The sequence below is a fragment of the Mandrillus leucophaeus genome, unplaced genomic scaffold (genome assembly GCF_000951045.1).
Source record: "Mandrillus leucophaeus isolate KB7577 unplaced genomic scaffold, Mleu.le_1.0 Scaffold217, whole genome shotgun sequence".
Classification (NCBI taxonomy): Eukaryota; Metazoa; Chordata; class Mammalia; order Primates; family Cercopithecidae; genus Mandrillus; species Mandrillus leucophaeus.
This window is the reverse complement of record NW_012102221.1, coordinates 51,664-69,791: the sequence shown is the minus strand read 5'-3', so window position 1 is coordinate 69,791 and position 18,128 is coordinate 51,664. Positions and strand designations below refer to the sequence as shown.

Sequence of the window (18,128 nt, the reverse complement as noted above, 5' to 3'; positions counted from 1 at the left end):
CTATAAAAGAAAGATATACATAAGTGGAAAGACATCAATATTCATGACTTAGAACAGTTATGTTGTTAAGATGTTAGTCTTCCCCAAAATGATCTACAGATTCAATGCAATCCCTATCAAAATCTCAAACCTGTTTTGCAGACATGGAAAAACTCATTGTTAAATTCAAATGGAAATTAAAGGAATCTATAATAGCCAAAATCATCTGGAAATAGAAAAACAAAGTTTAGAGGTCTCATACTTCTTGATTTAAAAACTCACTGCAAAGCTACAGTAATCAAAACAGTGGTTATTCTCATAAAGACAGGAATATAGACCAATGAAATGGAATAGAGAGCCTAGAAATAAACTTTGACATACATGGTCAAATGATTTCAACAAGGGTGCCAAGAACATTCAATAGGGAAAGGGCAGCCTTTTCAACCACTGGTCGTGAGTAAATAAGGTAATCACATGCAAAAGTTAAGTTGGACCATTACCATAGACCATATACAAAAAATTAACTAAAAATGGATCAAAGACCTAACCCATAAGAGATAACACTATAAAACTCTTAAACAAAAATATAAGGGGAAAGCTTCGTGACACTGGATTTGGCAATGATTTTTTTTGGTATGACAATAAAAGCATAGATAACAGAGAAAAGTAAATTGGACTACACCAAAGTTAAAAACTTCTGTGCAGAACAGGCTATAATCAGCGGAGTGAAAAGGCAACCCACAAAATGGGAAACATTTGCAAATAATATAACTGATTAGAGTTAATATTAAGAATATATAAACTCTTAAAACATACACACAACACACAACCCAATTAAACGATCGACAAAAGCCTTGAATAGACATCTTTACAAAGAAGATACACACATAGCTACTTAGCACATGGAGAGATGCTCGATATCACTATTTGTTAGAGAAATGCGAGTCAAAACCGTGACTTGCAAAACACTAAGATACCACTTTATACCTATTAGGATTGCTACTATTAAAAAAAAATCAGAAAATAAGCATTGGCAAGGATGTGCATAAACTGGAAAACTTTTGCATTTTTGGTGGGAGATAAAATGGTGCAGCCACTATGGAAAACAGTACGGTGGTTACTCAAAAAATTAAAAATAGAATTACCATATGATTCAGTGATTTCACTCCTGGGTATGTATCAAAAATAATTAAAAAGAAGCATTCATGCAGATATTTTTGCACCTATGTTCATAAGCAGCATTACTAACAATAGTCAAAAGGTGGAAGTAAGCCAAGTGTTCGTTGCTGGAGGAATAAACAAAATATGACATTTACTTGCAATAAAATATTTTTCAGCCTTAAAATGGAAGGAAATTCTGATGCATGCTACAACTGTAGGTCATTATGGTAAGTGAAATAAGCCAGTCATAAAAGGATAAATACTGTATGATTCTGAAACAGACCCAGTAGTCCCATATATTTTTTTAAATTTTTCGATGAACATAGAAATTTGTTTTCAAACAAATAAAGTTTGAAACTTGTATTTGTTTTTTCTGAGTTCCTTCTTCAAGAAATGACCTTCAGGCCTCTCAAAAAAAAGTATTAAAGAACTGAAACTCGGCCGGGTGCGGTGGCTCAAGCCTGTAATGCCAGCACTTTGGGAGGCTGAGACGGGCGGATCACGAGGTCAGGAGATCGAGACCATCCTGGCTAACTGGGTGAAACCCCGTCTCTACTAAAAAACACACACACAAAAAAAAAAACTAGCCGGACGAGGTGGCGGTGCCTGTAGTCCCAGCTACATGGGAGGCTGAGGCGGGAGAATGGCGTAAACCCGGGAGGCAGAGCTTGCAGTAAGCCCAGATCGCACCACTGCACTCCAGCCTGGGCGACAGAGCCAGATTCGGTCTCAAAAAAAAAGAACTGAAACTCACCCAGTTACCACATCCAGACAATGAGATGCCAGACCCCTCATTCATCCTGATCACTTCCTTGCCCCTCACTAGTTCCTGTTTCCTTACACATTGTTGCTTACACATTGTTACATTCCTTCCCTGCTATATAAACTCCTAGTTTCAGTTGGTCAGAGAGGGATTTGAGGCTGAGCTCCCATCGCCTTGGCCGCAGCACCCGATTAAAGCCTTCGTCCTTAGCAATACTCATCGTCTCAGTTCTTGGCTTTCTGTGCAGCCAGTAGAAGAACCTAGACCGAACTCCTGGTGTTTGGCTAATTATCCCGCTTGCACAGTGTACTTAGAGTAGTCACATTCATAGAGACAGAAAATAGAATGGGGTTGTCAGCAGCTGGTGGAGAAGCAGTGGCGGGTTCTTAAGTTTAATGGTTAGAGTTTCAGTTTTACAAGATTGAAAGGGTTCTGGAGATGGATATTGATGATGGTTGCACAACAATGTAATGTTCACTGAACTGTACTTTTAAAAATGGTTAGGATGATAACATATATAACTTTATTATTATTTTTTTTTGAGATGGAGTCTCTGTCACCCAGGCTGGAGTGAAGTGATGTCATCTTGGCTCACTACAACCCCCACCTCCTGGGTCAAGAGATTCTCCTGCCTCAGTTTCCTGAGTGGCATATGCCACCATGCCCGGCGAATTTTTGTATTTTTAGTTCAAGATGGGGTTTTACCATGTTGGCCAGGCTGATCTTGAACTCCTGATCTCATGATCTGCCCGCCTCAGCCTCCAAACTGCTGGGATTACAGGCGTGAGGCACTGCGCCCAGCTTATAACTTTGTTTTTTTGTGTTTTTTTTTTGAAACAGAGTCTTGCTTTGTCACCTAGACTGTAGTGCGGTGGTGCGATCTTAGCTCACTACAACTTCTGCATCCTAGGTGCAAGCGATTCTCCTGCCTCAGCCTCCTGAGTAGCTGGGACTACAGGCACCTGCCACCATGTCCGGCTAATTTTTGTATTTTTAGTAGAGATGAGGTTTCATCATTTTGCCCAGGCTGTTCTCAAACTCCTGACCTCAGATAACTTATGTAACTTTTATATAGGTATATTTTATCACACTTAAAATATTAACACGACTTAAGAAATTCAGCCAGCACAAATTGCGGAGACGGCATGGAGGTATGGAAAAGAGCTTTTCAAGCTAGAAAGACCTAAGTTTGAAATGAGACCTAAGTTCTGCTATGTTTTAATGCTATGGCCTCAGAGATGTCATAGAGTCACGTTGACACTCAGCTTCCTCATATTATGCGATGACCATTTGTAGAGGTATGATGACGAGTAATTGAGGTTGTGTATTTACAGTCTCCGGCATGGCCTGTGACTCTCCACAAGTCACTGCAATGAATCTTCCTTTGCATTTTCCTCAGGTAATAGCAAGGTGTAATTGACTACAAATAGGTCTCTATGCTTTAAATATAAATATTAATTTCATGTAGATGATCAAATTTAGTTTCCACAGTATGCTATGGTTTACACAATCCTTTATATAGTATTTTATTTTCCTAACTTTTGAGGTAAGCGTTATGAATCATATTTTAACAATGGATGATCTGAATATAAAAGAGATTACAAGATTTGATTAAGATCATATATTGTGATTCAACACCATATTTTCTTACGTCAATTTCATTGTTATTTATATGGTACAACTAGGAAAGGAAAAAATAATCCAAGCCCTATATTAAACCATACCTGTTGCTGAGTGTCTTCAAAATCATTTTATTTTCCTTCCCAAGATTAAAAAAAAATGATAGAATTCTATGTGCTTGTCTGATGATTCGTAACTTTAAGTCAGGGATTATATTTCCTCTGTTTTTTAGTTTTATTCTATAGCCCATGAGTATATTAAGCATTCAACAGACATTTGTTGAATTAAAATGGTATAAACTATTGATCTGAAATACTGCATTTGAAGCTTGGTACTTCATGCATTTTGTTCATATCATTTATGTACTAAATTAAGTTTTTTTATTTTGAATCCTGGTTGTGTTTTCATAAACATTTATTCTAATGCTAAAATTTAATATCAATAAATTATATCTTGGAGAAATAATTTAACAAACTCATATTTGCTTGGCGTGATTATCAAAACTGCAGAATCTTTGGCAATATAACATACTGGGAAAAGAAATTGGACAGAAATCAGAACTAACCTTCATTATGGGTTCCTGGATTAGCTCCGATCTATTCAAGTACCCTTGAGCCAAACGTTTAAATGCTCCCTGCCTGGATTTCTACATTTCCCCAATGGAGATGATAATATTTATATGGCCTATGTTGTGAGCTTCCTTTTTCTAGATCATGATACTCAGTATGACATAGTAGTTCAAATCACTTACTGTTTTCATAACCATAGGCAAATCTCTTCACACTTCCATCTGTAAAGCTGCCTAATAATAGTATCTGTGTTCTAGTTTATCATGAGGATTAAATGGGTTAATATTTATGAAGCATGTAACATTTGGCACATATGCAAATGTCGGTTAAATTTTATGTGCATAAGTGTGGTGTGTGCACACTTTGAAAAGTGTAAAAATACATTTATAGTATCAGGTCAATTAGTATTTTTTCTCTCTAAATGCTACTCTAGTTATGTATATGCACTTCAAGTACTTGACTCTTAGTTTTCTCATCTGAAAACCTGCATTATCTTTTATTTAACATATTTTTGATCATTAAGTGCTCTTATATACCCCATGCTCAATAAGACAGATAAATAGAGAAATCTAGCATGAAGCTAGAAATTAAGAAGGTATATTGTTTCTATAAAAACGAACAATTTTGACTAGGAAAGACAGAAAACAAGAAACATACCAATGAGGCCAACTGGTTTATAAGGTGTTGTGACTGAGTCCCAGGTTTTAAGGTGCATGCAGTTCTCACATACGAATTTTCATAGAGGCCCTTGAAGAAGAGAAAAAAGTCTATGAAAATGCAGCCAATAGAAGGTCCTCCCCTCCCTTGAACTACACCCAACCTGACTCCAGATGCAGAGGCTGCCTTTACTGGGGGACGTGTGTGGCCAAGAGGAAAGAGGGGTTTCCCTTGAGTAGAATAAAGCTTACACAGCCAACAGCAGACTCCCCAGATGCTAGTAACTTGCCACCAGTAGTGTACACTGTCCAACACGCAGAGGCAGGTTTGAGTGGAATTCCCAGATGGCTTGTAATCAAAGACTGGTCTCCAGTGAAGAAGACTTGGGATGGGGGGGATGGGTGGATGGATGGGTGGATGGGTGGGTGGAAGAATGGGTGAATTTAACATTGAAGTATAATTTACTTAACAGTAAAATGTTCAGTTTAATAAGTTTAGGCCAATTTATATTAATTTTGATTAATCTTGTTTTGTTATAGAGTGTTATTTTTTAAGACACCACTAAGTGTAAAGGAAAATCTTGAGATCATTATGCCAAAGACAAATTTACTCCGTAAGATTAGTCCAAATTATCAAGTATATTCCATCATTCTGAATACTCATAAAACATACTTTGACTTTTATTATTTTAAGTGAATATTTGGTGATTTCAAATAAGCAAACCCAAATACAAGAACTTCCACCGTGCAGAAATTTCCAAAATCAAAACCAAATAGAGAGTGTGATAAGTTATACTCATTAGACAGCAATAGAGAGGCCCACTGTAATGGAATATGGGGTGACTGTGAGGATGCTGCAGAAAAAATTGCCATGATTTTTTTATCTAAAGGTGTGCTTAGTAAAGTAGGAATAGAAAATAAAGACAAATATGCAATTCCAGAAGTTATAAAAGTGTATTCAGGATGTATTTTGAAAACAAACACAACTGCTAAAATTATGTTGAGTCGACCTGGAAAAGAATGAAGCTGAGATACCTCTTAGTGATACTTTCACATCCAGAATTATGCTTAGATTCATGATGCATTACAACTAATAAAATTATTTAATTATGAGAAAGAGCAGACCAAGGGGCCATTAAGAAAATATAATTAAATGCAGATTAAAGGGGCAGGGCTTCTGGTTTGGCAGACACACTTCAAAGACTGGAATACTGTCTTTAATAATACTTCAGTTATCTAATAAAAATGATAATTTGGAAATCATGCTGGTCACTTCTGTCTGGCTCAAGTGTCAATGTTCTGTATACACTGGGTACTTTATTCACACTGAATTGCTTTTATACATCAAGAAAGGTGTTAACTCTTACTCTTCATAAAATGGACTGTGGTAATTAATTCTGATGCCTGGAAGCAAATAAGTAAGTCTTTGAAATATTCATTTTATTTGTACAGACTTAGATATCTACTTTTTAGGAAAATCACACTTAAATACCCCTTTCACTTCTGTACATATTTGACACGGTTTGGTGTCAACTATTACTCAGATTATATAGAAATGTTTTGTTGCAATGAATTTATCCAGTTTCTTTAAAGGAAGAAGCAACAATCGATTATTTCAAGAAGAATGTTATGTGATAGTCCATGTGAATGAACTTTTAAAAAAATTAGCATAGGCATGTTAATAGCAGTGTAGATTTTGGTAATCAGCTAGCATAATTAGTCCAGAATTATATGGACTTTTTAAGTTAAAAAAATCCTGGAAATTTAAATGTAATTAATTAAAAGTTTGGTTTAGTTATAAATATGATTAAAGCATTTTTCTCTAATTCATACTTAAATTTGCATTATTTGCAAAACATACCAAAATTTGGACATTTAAGCATCATTTATTCTGAAAAAAGTATAAGGCATAGTAAATAACATACCAATATGGGACGTGGGAGATAAAAATTGATCACCCAATAGATAAAGAGAGAAGATCTTTAAGAAAAAAAAGTAACTTTAATTGGCATATAATCAGAATATATACAAGCATTTTTGAGTTCTTGTTTTCCTATTAACTAAGGTGGAATTTTACTGGTTTGTAGACCAAGGCTTCACCTCCACGAATGTGGCCCTGTGATTAAGATGGCTTGGGGTCAGACAGACCCAGTCCTGCTATTTGTTAGTTGTGTAACATCAGACATGCTCAAAACCTCAACTTACTCATTTTGTGGAATAATAATAATTATTAAGACTGGTGAGGGCCAGGCATGGTGGCTCATGCCTGTAATCCCAGCACTTTGGGAGGCTGAGGCAGGTGGATTATGAGGTCAGGAGATCAGACCATCCTGGCTAACACGGTGAGACCCCGTCTCTACTAAAAATACAAAAAACTAGCCGGGCGCGGTGGCGGCGCCTGTGGTCCCAGCTCCTCGGGAGGCTGAGGCAGGAGAATGGCGGGAACCCGGGGGGCGGAGCTTGCAGGGAGCCAAGATGGCGCCGCTCACTCCAGCCTGGGCGACTGAGCGAGACTCCGTCTCAAAAACAAAAACAAAAAAACTGGTGAGGGTAATAGATATATGTGAACTAAATAAAAATATGTTTTAAATGTTATCACTTGTTTTGTATTTCTTAATGTATCTTTCTCAATTTCATTATTCAGCAGATGCAGACACTTAGACTTTCTGCTGTTTGGAATAATGTATATTTCATCATATGGCAAGTGCTACCAGTGAGAAGTAGGATGATTATTTATTACGTTTTTTGTAAAATCCAGAGGCCCGTGCCAGGAGTTTCATTCAGCACGACTCCTCTTTGATTCATGTCACACTTAGTCACAATGAAGGTGGTTTACAAAAAAGTTGAAGAAATGAAAGAAAAACAAAACAAAAACTCTTCTTGCCGTGATTTCTAAAGTAATGAAGAAATAATGTCACTTGTAAAAGGGGTTTCTAAAATAACCTATCTGGAACAGAAGAAAGCAAGAGTCCGGCGCCCCTAGCCAATCAATTGGTTTAACATGTTTTCCCTTTTAAAGTAAAATAAATACAAATTTTTATACAGTAGCATGTTTTAATATAGTATCATTTTTCTACTGGGATTTTGTAGTTTAATAGACTTTCATCATTAGTGTGCTAAGTTTCAAATCCTGTTCCTGCTCTATATTTTTTGGTTGGTTTGTTTGGATATTATTACCATAAAAACAGGCTTGCAATGGCTGCAGATTCACAGAAGATTATTAGAAATAAAAGTTTATTGTTAAATATTTTGTCACAGCAAAATGTATTTTTCTCTAAGAGAAAAAAGTTTATCTAAATATTATCAAATTTATTACTTTCATCACTTACGTAAGTTAACTAGTTCATATGCATCTATATGTCTAAGTAGAGACAACCAACTTCAACATTAATGTGTTTTATTTTCTCAAAGTTTGACTTCAGACAAAAATTCTAAAACTGAAAGATAGTAATATTTAAGGATGTCTTCCTAAAATTATCTTAAGTACATCGAATATTTCCAAAAATGTGTTTTTCTTCTGAGGGTTTTGTATGCTGGTAAGAAATATTTTTGGAACAGAATAGAGAAGGATTAAGTGAAAAACAAATGCCCCCTTTTACTCTTATTCCAGTTCTCAGAGGAAACAGTTTCTTGCCCGGACTCCCAGTTATTTTCTATACATAGAAAGTATATTATATATAGCAATATAAAATTTGTCATGAATGAACTACTCTATGCACACTCTGACAGTTACTTTTTAAGTTAAACAATATCTCAAATATCTCACATATCTATACTCTCACAAGTATTATGTATATATTACATATATACTTGCCTAATTAGCTTTTGGTGACAATATATTGTATTATACAAATGCAAAAATGTACCATAATTTTTAATAACAAATCTCTTTGCAAGGGTAGCTCCAGCTTCTGTTAGGAGTGAAATCCTGGATAAAAGATAACCAACTTGTCTCCAAAGTCGATTCTCCAAAACTGTTTCAGTTTCCATCCCCACATGGTAATATCAGTAGAAGAGCAAAGTGCCCATTGTCCCACAACCTGTTTAACATGGTCACGCAGCGGGATTCTTTGCCAAATGGCTTACTTCAATAAGCTTCATGAATGTTTAAATGAATGGATCTCAGTTTATGAATGAGGATTACCATCCTCTCATACACGACTACTGAACGTATCTCACTTTCTGAATGGGGATCATCTTCTCATATACTACCACCTTTTTTTTTGAAACAGGGTCTCACTCTGTTGCCCAGGTTAGAGTGCGATGGCATGATCATAGCTCACTGCAACCAGTCTGGAACTCCTGGGCTCAAGCTACCCTTCCACCTCAGCCTCCTGAGTAGCTGGGACTACAGGTATGAGCCGCCACACCCAGCTAATCGTGTGTTTGTTTGTTTGTTTGTTTGTTTGTTTTAGAGAACACCAGACTGGTCTCGAACTCTTGGGCTCAAGTGATCATCCTGCCTCAGCTTCCCAAAGTGCTGGGAATCGGGCATGAGCCACTGTGCCCATCCTTACACTACATTTTTTTTTTTTTCCTTTTTTGAGATGGAGTCTCGCTTTGTTACCCAGGCTGGAGTGCAGTGGTGCAATCTCTGCTCACTGCAACGTCCATCTCCAGGGCTCAAGTGATTCTCCTGCCTCAGCCTCCCGAGTAGGCTGGATTATGGGCGTGCATCACCATGCCTGGCTAATTTTTGTATTTTTTTAATAGTAGAGATGGGGTCTCACTGTGTTGGCCAGGATAGTTTTGAACACCTAACTTCAAATGATCTGCCCGCCTCAGCTTCCCAAAGTGCTGGGATTGCAGATGTGAGCCACCGCGTCTGGCCCCCTTGTACTACCTTTATATGTCTTGCCTGATTTTTTCTTCTGACCAGATTTATAATTAAATAACCTTTTTTTCCTTACTTTCAGGAAATTTTAATTTATCACGAAATTAGTTCTGTTGTTAATATATGTTGTACATATTTACTCTAATTTATCTCTTTTAAAATGTTTTGTTTCTTCACCAGACGCGGTGGCTCATGCCTGTAATCCCAGCAGTTTGGGAGCACCTGAGGTCAGGAGTTCAAGACCACCTGGCCAACATGGTGAAACCCCGTCTCTACAAAAAACAAAAACTAGCCAGGTGTAATGGTGCGTACCTGTAATCCCAGCTACTCAGGAGGCTGAGGCAGAGGAATTGTTTGAACCCGGGAGGTGGAGGTTGCAGTGAGCGGAGACCACACCACTGTACTCCAGCCTGGGTGACAGAACAAGAGCCTGTCTCGGAAAAAAAAAAAAAAGTTTTATTTTTTAATATATAGATACTTCAGTGGGACGTAGGAATGATCTGGGTCTATTTTTTCTTTCTTTTATTATACTTTAAGTTCTGGGATACATGTGCAAAATGTGCAGATTTGTTACAAAATAGGTATACACGTACCATGGTGGTTTGCTGCACCCATCAACCCATCATCTACATTAGGTATTTCTCCTAATGTTGTCCCTCCCCTAGCCCCCCACTTTCTGACGGGCCCCAGTGTGGGATGTTCCCCTCTCTGTGTCCATGTGTCTCCTTGTTCAACTCCCACTTATGAGTGAGAACATGTGGTGTGTGGTTTTCTGTTCTTGTATTAGTTTGCTGAGAATGATGGTTTCCAGCTTCATCCATGTCCCTTCAAAGGACATGAACTCATCCTTTTTGATGGCTGCATAGTATTCTGTGGTGTACATGTGCCACATTTTCTTCATCCAGTCTGTCAGTGATGGGCACAGCGACTTGGGTCGGTTTTCCAGGGACAGGTCTCTCTGCAGATTGCTACAGCCTCCTTCGGTTTGTGCATATCGCCCTCAGACAAAATGTCAGCATGTCTCTCAATGAAGCTCTTCAATCCACAGCCTTTTTTTTTTTCAGCTCAGTTTTTTCTGGTCAATACAAAGCTGACTGCAGTTTTTGTTCTCTTTTCAATTTTGCAATTTTTCTTCTCTGTGCTTGACCTCTGAATTGGGATTTGTGTTGAGGTAAAGAATTATAATAACCTGCAGAGTCTCCCTTAAATCCGATACCTCCTCTTTCTCTTTCTCTCTCAGAATGGAGTACTCCAGAGCAATGTTCTCCACTTCTCCCATGGCATCATGACACCCCTAAATCTCTCTTCTAATTAGGATATTCTTCTCTGGGCTCTCAGGTCCCTGGAGGTCTCAGGGACATTGGTGCCATGTTCAGTGTCTAAAAGGTAAGGTTTTTGCTCTTTGTACTTCTTCAGTTTGGCCTAGATGTCCTTGTATTTGTCAGATATTTTTCACAGTGATTCCTACATTATTTTAAAGTCAGTTCTCTCACCTATTTTAACTTTTTGTCTACATAGAAGATATCAGAGACAGGATATATATAATAGTATTTTATTCTTTCAGGAAGCTATAAATATATTTAGATTATTACAATTTGTACAGACTTCAAGCAGAAATATAATCACACCATTTATGACAGGTTATCTCCATAAATAGATATTTGAATTGGCTTCCAAAATGACCTTAGAGATGTACTTACTTAATGGCGGTGGCCTTGATCCTTCTGTGATTAGATGATAACCCAGCATGTGGCCACAGTAGCAGAAACACAGAGTATGTGCTGGTTAATTGGCTCTACTTGCTTCATGTATTATTACAGCGTATCTGCTGCTTGTGTACTGTTACATGCCAAGCTTCTCAATGATCAGAGAAGAAATCAGGTGCTGGGTGGCAATGCAGACCCAAGAAGTGTCTGCTTTTCTGTTTTTCCACATGAAGTCATTACTCAGCATTCTTTTCTTCCTTTTCAATAGTGAAGAAGCCCATGGTATGTAAAGCATGAGTAAAGTTCAAATAGGGTCAAATTCCAAAAGGTAGCACAGAACTCTTCCTCCTAGCCGTGTTACTCTGGCCGTACGTGCTTGTATCATCCCATGCAGCTGGGAATGGGGGCTGCCATTTTCATTTTGATCAATCATCCCTCAAAAGGGCATTTAGAGAGTCATTAGAGTCTAGAGTTGTGAAATGAGTAGAATAACAGAAGGTAGCATGTCAGAAGACCGTGGGCAGCCCCCAGGCTGTATTTGCAGTCCCCGCTCTGCATAATGTGTTCATTTGGTATGTAATGATGCACGCACGTAAGAGAACCAAACACTCAAATGTTTTGACTATCATCAAAATTATACCTTAAGTTTCAATGTACTTATGTCTTTGAAAATGGTATTTTACGGACCAGAAATGTACATAGTGTTCTGTGTTTTCAATGCACAAATATAAACCTCACGCATGTAAATGTAGGCCTCCCTGCTGGGCTGTATTCATTCCTTCCATAGACCCTGCAAATACTGTAGAGCTATCCAAACAACATCTAAACTTCAGATGGAAAATTCCTAACTTCTAATATTACATACATTCAACTATTTTGATATAAAAAATAGGGAGAATGACAATCATTGTAAGAGAAAGAAATATATTTCTCAATAAACACAGATTCCTTAACACGGACCCTTTCCTGAAGCTTCAGAAGACACCAGCAGTGGAAGGTTGTAGGATTCATCAATGGCTAGGGCTGGTTACAGGAAGATATTATGATGCTTTGAAGGTTGTCCTGGTCATCTTTACAAAATATATGTCAAACACACCTGCTGAGACTTACAGAACGCTGACAGAGGGTAAGAGACTAGAGAAGGAAAAGCTTTGAGAAGATAGCTGAAGACATTCAGAAAAGATGGTAACTAATCAAATAAACATCCTCTTCCGTGCACAGTGTCAAGAATGCAGCTCTGGAAACAATGCCTTTGTCATAGCGCTGTTAGCCGTAGGGTGTGTGCCTTGCTCCTCTTGTGCTTCGGGTTTGGAGAATTTTTGTTTGTTTGTTTGAGACAGAGTTTTGCTCTGTCGCCCAGGCTGGAATGCAGTGGCGCAATCTCGGCTCACTGCAACCTCCACCTACCGGGTTCAAGCAATTCTCTGCCTCAGCCTCCTGAGGAGCTGGGACTACAGGCGCCCACCACCACGCCGGGCTAATTTTTTTGTATTTTTAGTAGAGATGGGGTTTCACCATCTTGGCCAGGCTGGTCTTGAACTCCTGATCCCATGATCCACCGCCTCTGCCCCCCAAAGTGCTGGAATTTCAGGTGTCAGCCTCCGCGCCCAGCCTGAGAATTTTAAAAAGAAGTAGAAAAGTGCTATTCTTGATTAAGCAGCTGTCATATCCGACACTGGAGAATGTGGGCACAAGCTCACATGGTTCATTTCTGCCCCCTTGCAATTTATACAGTATTGTCACCACTCTATGGGGAATCAATGAGAATCGTGGCAGAAAAGTACTCTGCTGAATGGTGAGGCAAATATAAACCTGGCCTAAGTGAATCAGAAAACTCTCTATTTGTAATACACTTTACTGGCTCCAGGACTGGAAATTTTCAGAAGTAGTATAGGCAAGGACTAAGGATATCGAGGGTTCTTGGGTGTGCTTGGAGGAAATAATATGTAGTGTGTTGGTCCTGGCTGAGTGCAGAAACAAGGGAACGCAATGGGGCTTGACAGCTTAGGAGAAAATGGAGGAAGGCAAGAGGTTGGAGGACTTAGTGGATTCATGGAGAACAAATGGAAATATGGAAGGTAGAAGGAGACTGAGAAGAGGCAAGGCAAAGTAGGTGATGAAATTACCCAAAGTGTGACTCTGGGATTGGGTTGCTGAAGAAGAGATAATAAATTCTTTAAAGTAAGTAAGAGTGGTAAATTGCTTATCCCATGTGACTTATTAGAGACAGAATCTGAAATATAATATGGGTTTACATTATGAAATTTGGTGCATTATGCCATAAGAATGCTGTGTCTCTTAATCCATTATGTTCATTAAGGTGGAACTTTACATGTGTCTCAATATCTGAGTATAATCTTATGCAATAAATAACAGAAGTTGTATTCTCATCACCAATTTGGGGTGTGCTGATTTTGTTTCCAAGTTTATAAAATGAAAGTCTTGATTGTTGTTGGTTAAATATTTGGAAAAATTGCGGTTCAAGAGCAAAGTTATGTTTTTTACTCATCAGATTTTTTGAATGAAAAATTATGTGAACGAGGTAACTTTTGTATGAATTTTTAATTTTTAGTGAAGTTACTTAAGTTATGTTTATTCTCTAAAATATTATCAGTCACATTAAGAAAAATCATAGAAACATGCTTTAAAGATTCTATTCACAAAGGCAGATTGGGGTATCTCACTTGCCTTAGAACCTAATGTCATACTTTAAACTTAAGTTTATTTAGTGCTCAAGACTACTGTCAATTTTTTTTAAATTATGAAACTAGGAATCATTGTTCTATTAAAAGTATTTTTCTCTAACTATTCACAGTAACACTGAACAATGCAGTTTACTTACATCTTTTTCTGTTTGACACAAGACAGTTATTGGTAAGTATAATTATTAGATATAGTTATTTTCCATGTTTAAAATATGAAAATATGCAATATAGGTTGGTACTAGGAGGGGAAATCTGCTTCTGATCAAAATTTTATTTTAAATATCATTTTTATTTCTTTTGTCCTAAGTTATATACTTTTTCTTCTATTACTTATTGTGAAGTTACTTTAAAACAAAACAAAATCAAGGAAAGCAATCAACCAAGATTTAAAAACTAATAATGGCAGAATCTCCTCAGTTCTTTCCTCTTCTCCACATAATAGCAGAATCTCCTCAGTTCTTTCCTCTTCTCCACTCCATCCTGCCTTCACAGATTTTTTGGTTTCCAAGGGTAGTGGAAACATTTTAGATATTTACGCCAAAGGGAATGGATCTGTGATACCATGGGTCCTGCCAACTGAAGGCTTCCTTTAGCCAAGATAACTTACTGTGGAAGGAAAGTAACTCTTCCAATCCATGGTTCTTAAAAGTATAAAATTATACTTTTATGCTTTTTAAATTTTAAATGAAATGTCCCACAGCTTTCAATGCACACCCAGTTCAGAGAACTTGAATCTCATCCAACATGCTTCCACAGTGATCCCAGTCTCAGAGGACTATGCTGTTATGGAAATGCATAGGTTGCTTTCTAGGTAATAAATGATAAAACTCTTCATAGAGGAGAATTTGGTCATCGGTGTGTTTCTCTATGTATTGAAGGTCTGCTGTGAAATCTCTCTGGAATCTCTCCGCTGGTCTGTACCACGGTACCCTACTGGTCTTGGGCTTTGTATATTAACTTTCCAGAACTCAGGCTTGCTACAGACTTGCTTTAGGGCCTCTAAATATTTGTTTCTTTTGCATGCCAAGAGTTTTATCCTTATTTTTGGAGACAGAAGAGGATGTGAGTGTTGAATTGTATTTCAGAAAAATCAGTCAGGTTACCCTTGGGACATCAAAATGATCAAGGCAGTAGATACAGTGAGTGTCTGCTAAGTATTTGCTGAGACTCTGGTATGATTCGTGTAAGTCTCAGGATAGTTATCTGAACGATGTCCCCATGGCAGTGGACTCCTGCACATTCACAGTCCTGGAAGGAGCCTGTCCACATTGGCATTCCGGAAGTCCATAAAAGACAAACGCATATGCAGTCCCGAGAAAGCATTGTTGTAAACAAATCTGCACTAGATGGAAATTCTTGTTATGCGGTGCTGGCATGCATGGAAGCGTAAGTCCAGAACTACATCTGGAAGTTCTTTTAGCATCACAATTCCTTTTTATTTTATTTATTTCATTTTATTTTACTTTAATTTCTAGGGTACATGTGCACAACATGCAGGTTTGTTATATAGGTGTACATGTGCACAACATGCAGGTTTGTTACACAGGTATACATGTGCCATGTTGGTTTGCTGCACCCATCAACTCGTCGTTTACATTAGGTATTTCTCCTAATGCTATCCCTCCCTCAGCTTCCCACCCCATGACAGGCCCCCACGTGTGATGTTCCCTGCCCTGTGTCCAAGTGTTCTCATTGTTCAATTCCCACCTATTAGTGAGAACATGTGGTGTTTGGTTTCTGTCCTTGCGATAGTTTGCTCAGAATGATGGTTTCCAGCTTCATCCATTTCCCTGCAAAGGACATGAACTCATCCTTTTTTATGGCTGCATAGTATTCCATGGTGTATATGTGCTACATTTTCTTAATCCAGTCTATCTTTGATGGACATTTGGGTTGGTTCCAAATCTTTGCTATTGTGAATAGTGCCAGAATAGAATACGTTTGCATGTGTCTTTATAGTAGCATGATTTATAACCCTTTGGATATATACCCAGTAATTGGATCGCTGAGTCAAATGGTATTTCTGGTTGTAGATCCTTGAAGAATCGCCACACTGTCTTCTACAGTGGTTGAACTAATTTACACTCCCACTAACAGTGTAAAAGCATTCCTATTTTTCCACATCCTCTCCAGCATCTGTTGTTTCCTGACTTTTTAATGATTGTCATTCTAACTGGTGTGAGATGGTATCTCATTGTGGTTTTGATTTGCGTTTCTCTAATGACCAGTGATGATGAGCATTTTTTCATGTGTCTGTTGGCTGCATAAATTCTTCTTTTGAGAATTGTCTGTTCATATCCTTTGCCCACTTTTTGATGGGGTTTTGTTTTTTTCTTGTAAATTTGTTTAAGTTCTTTGTCGATTCTGGATATTACTCCTTTGTCAGATGGGTAGATTGCAAAAATTTTCTCCCATTCTGTAGGTTGCCTATTCACTCTGATGGTAGTTTCTTTTGCTGTGCAGAAGCCATTTAGTTTAATTGATCCTGTTTGTCTATTTTGGCTTTTGTTGCCATTGCTTTTGGTGTTTCAGTCTTTGCCCATGCCTGTGTCCTGAATGGTATTGTCTAGGTTTTCTTCTAGGGATTTTATAGTTTTAGGTCTTACATTTAAGTCTTTAATCCATCTTGAATTAATTTTTGTATAAGGTGTAAGGAAGGGATCCAGTTTCAGCTTTCTACATATGTTACCCAGTTTTCCCAGCACCATTTATTAAATAGGGAATCCTTCCCCATTTCTTGTTTTTGTCAGGTTTGTCGAAGATCAGATGGTTGTAGATGTGTGGTGTTATTTCTGAGGCCTCTGTTCTGTTCCATTGGTTTATATATTTGTTTTCGTACCAGTACCATGCTGTTTTGCTTACTGTAGCCTTGTAGTATAGTTTGAAGTTAGGTAGTATGATAGCATCACAATTCTACACACATTTGCAGGAATGATTTTTTAAAAGACAACCTCAATTCTTAATGATTTTTAAATTTTTGTAAAATAATCAAATGCAACCAGTGGACTGATTGAATAAATCTACTTTTCCCTTTTTGTTGATGGGCCCTAAATTTCCAAGTCTTCTGTGTATAAGGTGGGCTTAATTTTAAGAATAGTCATTTTGAAGTTAAAATAACTTGTTTTCTTTATACGCAATTTTAAAATTCAAAATGCCATATCAGCCACTTTATGGATAATATCTCACATACTTCTTTCTCTGAATATGAGAATTTCTTTAATTTAATGCGAAAATGTTTCAACTTACAATGGCATATTTTAATATAACATCTTTAATTTCCAACTTTTTTCTTTTGGATATACTTTTATAGAAAAGAATGCAGCATTTATTAAACCACTATTTTGCTTCATCTATTGGCAGCGTGTTTAAGGAATTCAGTTTATACCTTGTGGGAATCTTTCTCAGATAAGCTGTATATCAAGTAGTTTTGTGGTTTTTGAAAGAACTTTTTGGCATTCAGGGCCATTTCTTGTGCTGTACAAAGCAACCCTTAGTGCCTTCTGGAGAGCAGACTACTTAAAATTTATATGAACACATTTGATGTAATATGTATGTTTGGAATCACCATTGAACTATTTCTCTATTTAATTGGGGTGGTTCTTGCTAATTCACGTGGCGGACATTGGCAGCTATTTTCAGTCTACCAATTTTTTCTTTGGAGGACATAGTAAAATCTCTGCTTCCGTAAATGTTTCCACTTTCTGAATGCTGCAGTTTTCCTTTCTTCTTCTAGCTCTTTCTTAGTGGGCAGAGAGACCAGGAAATGCTAGTTGTGCAATGCAAGCCTGGCAGGCGAGCACACCTCTCCTCCCCAGGAACCGAGTAAGCCATGATGCTCAACTCCAATGACTGCTGAATTTTAACAATTGAACCCTTTCTTTTTACCCCTCATGTCACATAGAGCATATGCCCTTGAACAGTCAGGAAATCAAGTATTGCTTCCATTCTGGTCATGGTGTTAGAAATGCAGGGTTGTATCTCTTTACCTCAACCATTTCTGTCTCCTCCCTCTGCTCCTAGGAAGCTGCTGACTCACCCTTTTCTTGACAAGTCCTTCTGGGTAGTCTTCCTGGGTAGCACATCTAAAATGAACCCCAAACTGTCACACTTTCTGTCTCTTCCTGTCTGCCACATC

At 37.8% G+C, this 18,128-nt stretch overlaps 1 long non-coding RNA gene across 1 annotated transcript in view; it reads left to right on the top strand.

Moving 5' to 3' along the window:
- The window catches only part of LOC105540232, a 106,658-nt gene that overhangs the window by 80,742 nt on the left and 7,788 nt on the right, over window positions 1-18,128 (top strand). Inside the window, exons 3-4 of the long non-coding RNA XR_001006170.1 lie at window positions 14,104-14,162; window positions 15,092-15,379. This is a non-coding gene — a long non-coding RNA (uncharacterized LOC105540232). The remainder of the gene's footprint in view (window positions 1-14,103; window positions 14,163-15,091; window positions 15,380-18,128) is intronic.